We start from the raw sequence: 5465 nt of genomic DNA, 5'->3' as shown, positions 1-5465 counted from the left end.
GAATTTTTGACGTTTTGTATAGGGGGAGGCGGGGGGCGGGGGGAAGGGGAGAGCAACTCAAGCTGTGATGCACACTGCCTTGGGAGAGTCTCCCATTGGAGCTAGTTGTGCATTTCTGTGTTAGTCTCGGCGTGACGTATTATGTCCCCATTAGTTGTAGACAGGAATAAACCTCAGTGATTTGTGGACTGACTCCTTTGTAAGGTCGTAGAAGCCTTCTTCAGTTATTTAGGACAGGTAAGTGGAATGGACAAAATACATACAGCAGTGTGTTGGTTGCTTTTTTCTGTGTTAAATAGTCTTTCCACAAACACGTCATATAATTTACTGTCTGATGTTTTCTGCGCGGTCGTAACCACAGCACCAACAACTAAATGGACAACGCCTGTCAGTATAACTAACTGTTTAGCACCCATGCACCCACACTTCAACGTCTGACCGCTGTCCAGGGGAAAATAAGCATTAATGGCTTGAGCTTGCCATTTGTACTTGGAGTCACTGTGCAACCCAAACACATAGGACTTGTAATAGCTATAATTTTTAGCCTGCAAATAAAGTAAATACTAACATAATGTTGTTCATTACACCGCCCTCAGTCACCAATAGAACTATCTGCACTTACACCCATTAGCACATGTCCATGCCTTAGTGGGAGAAGTGTCTCACAGTGGATTTACTGTTACAGCCCACTGGCCTAACTCTTTCAAAAGACAGTTGCACTGTAGAAAACTGTTCCGATTACAGCAGCAATGTTGCTTCCTAGCCACCACAGACGAGGACTGCTGCATCGCTCGTTCTGCCTACGTACAAAGAATACATATATTTCACTTTGTACCCTTAATTACTCAGTCTTCTCAGAGACGATCACTCTGCCACGTCTCATGCTACCTTTTTATAGAAAGTCGTATACCATCTCACTAGTAGAGACAAGTGCAGACTGTTATTGTTCTGTTCTCTGACCTAGACATCCAATGTTTGTATTGGTCTGTACTCATCTAAGTCAGCTGCTCTCCAAAGTGGAATACAGCCATCCTCGCAGATTGCTTACTGCTGCATGACAATCAATACTGTGACAGTTACGGCTAGACTGATGAACTCCTGGACATCTATATACAGCTTCCAACTCCAACTGCTCCTGCAGTCCGACGGCTACCATACTACTGCCGATACTTGTGACGTCCCCAATTTATAGCACTACAATGGCTATTTGTACCCTGTTCACAGAGTGCCTAATCACATACATTCTACTATTAGTTACTGATTTCCTAATTTCTGGAAACATCTATCCCCAGTTGGAGTCATTCTTCAAAGAAGTGTGTCCTTGCTAGCATGTCCGCGTTTCACCTATCTACTGTTAGCTAGAGAGACACGTTATCACAGTTCAGTGAACTTCTTGCCGAGGCCATGTGGCATTGCTTTCCCATTTCCGTGTTCACACAGCTACCTTTGCTCACCTGGCCAACTTCCTGTTAGTCCTGCGTAATATATATTGATGGTAGACCTTCCTCACGTCGGTGGCGTGCTTCCTCTTCGTCTTTTAACCACACGTAGTACGTGGTCTGCTGTACTCAAGATACTGCAGATTTGCTTAATTTGTCTTTCCTGACAGATTCCCTTCCTGTAGCCGCATCGACAGTTACCTGAAGGAGAGAAGACGTGAGCGTGTCTGTAAATTGTGTAGAGTCTGCTTTAACACTGTAAGACAATTACAGTTACAAACCGAATAAATCCCAAAGCAGCAAAGTCATGGCGCGCACTTGATCCACACTATATTCATCTCGTACTCGAGAATGAGAACACTTACCGACTTTCAGCTGTTTTCAAACAAAATTTCAGATATTTTCTAAGCTTTTTCTCGCTTAAATGTTTAACGTCAAACATTTGACATATAACGAATTACGAAAGTAATCAGAAGTGCGAAGCTGTTGTATACACTGGAGTTGGCCACTTCAAAAATATCATCTGTTTGCTGGTTTTATTGTTTCTGTATATTTTTTTCTGATGCTGGAATTTGAGACCAGCACATAATTCGCTAAACGAGCGTGGGAAACTGCCTAAAAACCATTGTCAGCCTGGTCAGTGCACCAACCGCGATCGTCAAGCCACCGCGCGGATTCCATACGGTTCGGGTTTGCCTCACCTTCTAGTTTCGCAGCCGGCCATAGTTTCCGAGCGGTTCTAGGCGCTTCAGTCTGGAACCGTGAGACCGCTATGGTAGCAGGTTCGAACCCTGCCTCGGGCATGGATGTGTGTGATGTCCTTAGGTTACTTAGGTTTAAGTAGTTCTAAGTTCTAGGGGACTGATGGCCTCAGATGTTAAGTCGCACAGTGCTCAGAGCCATTTTTCTAGTTTCGGAAGCTAGCGCGTTGTACGGTACGCTGGACTACATGGTCGCGTCTGAAATATCATGCGTTCTCCTATATTTAGCGTAACTGAAACTTGATCGTGATGATGATGTTTGGTATGTGGGGCGCTCAACTGCGCGGTTATCAGCGCCCGTACAAATTCCCACCCTTTGCTCAGCCCAATCTCGACACTTTCAGGAATGATGATGAAATGATGAGTACAACACAAACAGCCAGTCATCTCGAGGCAGGTGAAAATCCCTGACCCCGCCAGGAATCGAACCCTGGACCCCGTGCTAGGGAAGCCAGAACGCGACAGCGAGACCACGAACTGCGGACACTGAAACTTGACAGCCATTACAGCCGAAAAAGAGCTATGGCAGATGACGCAGCTCTTCTCTGTAACGGCTCCCGTTAATCCAGTCGAGCCGCGCGGGATTAGCCGAGCGGTCTCAGGCGCTGCAGTCATGGACTGTGCGGCTGGTCACGGCGGAGGTTCGAGTCTTCCCTTGGGCATGGATGTGTGTGTTTGTCCTATAATTTAGCTTACGTAGTGTGTAAGCTTAGGGACTGATGACCTTAGCAGTTAAGTCCCATAAGATTTCACACACATCTGAACATCTAATCCAGTCGGTGCCGGTCGTTGTGGCCGAGCGGTTCTAGGCGCTTCAGTCTGGAACCGCGCGACCGCTACGGTCGCAGGTTCGAATCCTGCCTCGGCCATGGATGTGTGTGATGTCCTTAGGTTAGTTTGGTTTAAGTAGTTCTAGGGGACTGATGACCTCAGATGTTAAGTCCCATAGTGCTCAGAGCCATTTGAACCAATCCAGTTGCGAAGGATTCCAGTATAATGAACAATACTCAAGAGTCGGTTGTGTGGAGAGTGCAATACGAGAGTGCATAGTGTCGGACGGCTGGCCACGTCCGTTGTCGAATTCATTAGGTTTCGAAACGGGGAGGGATCGGATCGGCTCTGCGACGCGCAATCTTCGTCCATTTATAAAAGTAAATGAAGGCGGGTAGCTGGCGCCCGCGCGTGTGCGTGTGTCGGTGTGCGTGGGCGTGCGTGCGCGGCGGTTTGGCAGGCGGGCCCGCGGGGGACGCGGCTGATAGCATCTCTGGAGATTGCGCCCTCGGCCGGCATTCCGGGCACGTCTCGCGGAGCCGGCGGCGGCGGCGGCGGCTGCTGCGCCGTGGCCAGCCGGGACGCGCCTTCCTCCCCAGAGGGCGCCGCCGCCGCCGATCGATGCGCCGCCGCAGACCAAAAATACAAGGAACGCCGTAGTACGCAGCCGGCCGCAGCGCCGCCCTCTCACTCGTGCAGGATGTGCCGAACGTGGCACTGTCCGGCCAGCGTGAGTCCGTACAGTGTGGTCTACCGTCTCGGGGACTAAACCCTCCGCCAAATGAACGAATATTCCCAATCGCCGAAACTCATCTCTCTATACCTGAATCTACTCTGATGAGGTACAATATCATGAGGGTCTGACTAATACTGTCTTGATCCACCACTGGAACGTGATATAGCAGTGATTCTGTGTGGCACGGATTCGACAAGTGATTAGCATGATGCCTCTTAGTGGGCATTAATGTGTTTTATGATAGCTTTATGACGCTTTGAACTTCCCTTGAGACGAAACTTGAAACTTCCTGGCACATTAGAAGTCTGCCGGACCGAGACTCGAACTCGGGACCTTTGCCTTTCGCGGGCAAGTGCTCTACCAACTGAGCTACCCAAGCACGACTCACGCCCCGTCATCACAGCTTTATTTCTGCCAGTATCTCGTTTCCTACTGGCAGAAGTAAAGCTGAGAGGACGGGGCGTGAGTCCTGCTTGGGTAGCTCACTTGGTAGAGCACTTGCTCGAGAAAGGCAAAGGTCCCGAGTTCGAGCCTCGGTCCGGCACACAGTTTTAATCTGCCAGGAAGTTTCTTGTCAGCGCACACTCCACTGCAAAGTGAAAATCTCGTTCTGCAATCTTCCCTTGAGACGCTTTCAGTGAAGTGTCTGAATTTTCTCTGGGGGAACAGCAGCCACTCCCCCTCAAGAGCCGAAACCAAAGGAGGTATCAATGTTGGACGCTAAGGTCTGAGGCGAGGTCAACTTCGTCATTCATCCCAAAGCTGATCGAATGGGTTCAGGCCGGGACTTTGTGATGGATTACTTTGTCATGCCAATACAGGCATGAACCGTTCCTCTTCTGTAAGCAGCACACACTGCTGTATAATATGTTCATATCCCTCCGCATTTAGCGCTTTCCTAAATGCAATAAGGCGACCACACCATACCCACGGAAAGCACCCCCACATCTTTACACCATTTTGTACTTCACTGTTAACATTACTTAAATTATTCCATCGGATTGCCGCAGGGTATACCCTGATATAGCTGCACTGCTACTAGCACTGTACAATTTCTAAGTTAATCCATCTGAAGCTTTCATTAGATTTCTTTCAGGCACTCACTGCAACGCTCGGTGGTCTCTTTCCGTGTGTTCTTGGTTTAGCTGTGTTTATTCCTCTGCGATTTCTCTCTTCACAGTCACCTCACGAACAGCCGACTTCGGCAGTTCTGAAAGGGTAGAGAAGTCCCTTTTGGATATTTTCAAATGTTAAAATGTGTGTGAAATCTTATGGGATGTAACTGTTAAGGTCATCAGTCCCTAAGCTTACACACTACTTAACCTAAATTATCCTAAGGACAAACACACACACACCCATGCCCACGGGAAGACTCGAGCTTCCGCCGGGACCAGCTTCACAGTTGGATATGTCACTCAGGTGATATCCAAAGACTTATCCACGATCGAAGTGACTGAGCTACTTCGATCTACTTTGCTTTTGCTCCTTCTTCACTGTTATTTTATGCTGATCCATTCGCTGTGAGATCTGACGGTCAATTCTACATTAAATAACGGTATTCGGATACTTCTGATCAGATAATCTATGCAGTACTAGATGTCTGCACACAGGACAAGTAATTCACGTAAATTACGAGAGGTTGGTTCGTGGGTGCAGAGCTGGCGCAGATATCGTCCCAGGTGTGTCCTTTGGAATCGATATACGTTAAATTAGTGGCCAAGACAATGTGTGGTTAATGGACAGTGAAAAGCATATGCT

At 48.1% G+C, this 5465-nt stretch overlaps 1 non-coding gene across 1 annotated transcript; it reads right to left on the bottom strand.

Annotated features, from left to right (window-relative positions):
• Positions 1–4012: 4012 nt before the first annotated feature.
• On the bottom strand, positions 4013–4087 carry Trnas-cga (transfer RNA serine (anticodon CGA)). The gene has a single exon. It is a non-coding gene; the product is annotated as a tRNA-Ser (tRNA).
• Positions 4088–5465: the final 1378 nt, after the last annotated feature.

The sequence above is a fragment of the Schistocerca gregaria genome, chromosome 8, assembly GCF_023897955.1.
Source record: "Schistocerca gregaria isolate iqSchGreg1 chromosome 8, iqSchGreg1.2, whole genome shotgun sequence".
NCBI classification, from domain to species: Eukaryota; Metazoa; Arthropoda; class Insecta; order Orthoptera; family Acrididae; genus Schistocerca; species Schistocerca gregaria.
Note: the sequence above shows the minus strand (reverse complement) of the source record. Positions and strands in the feature narration are given on the sequence as shown.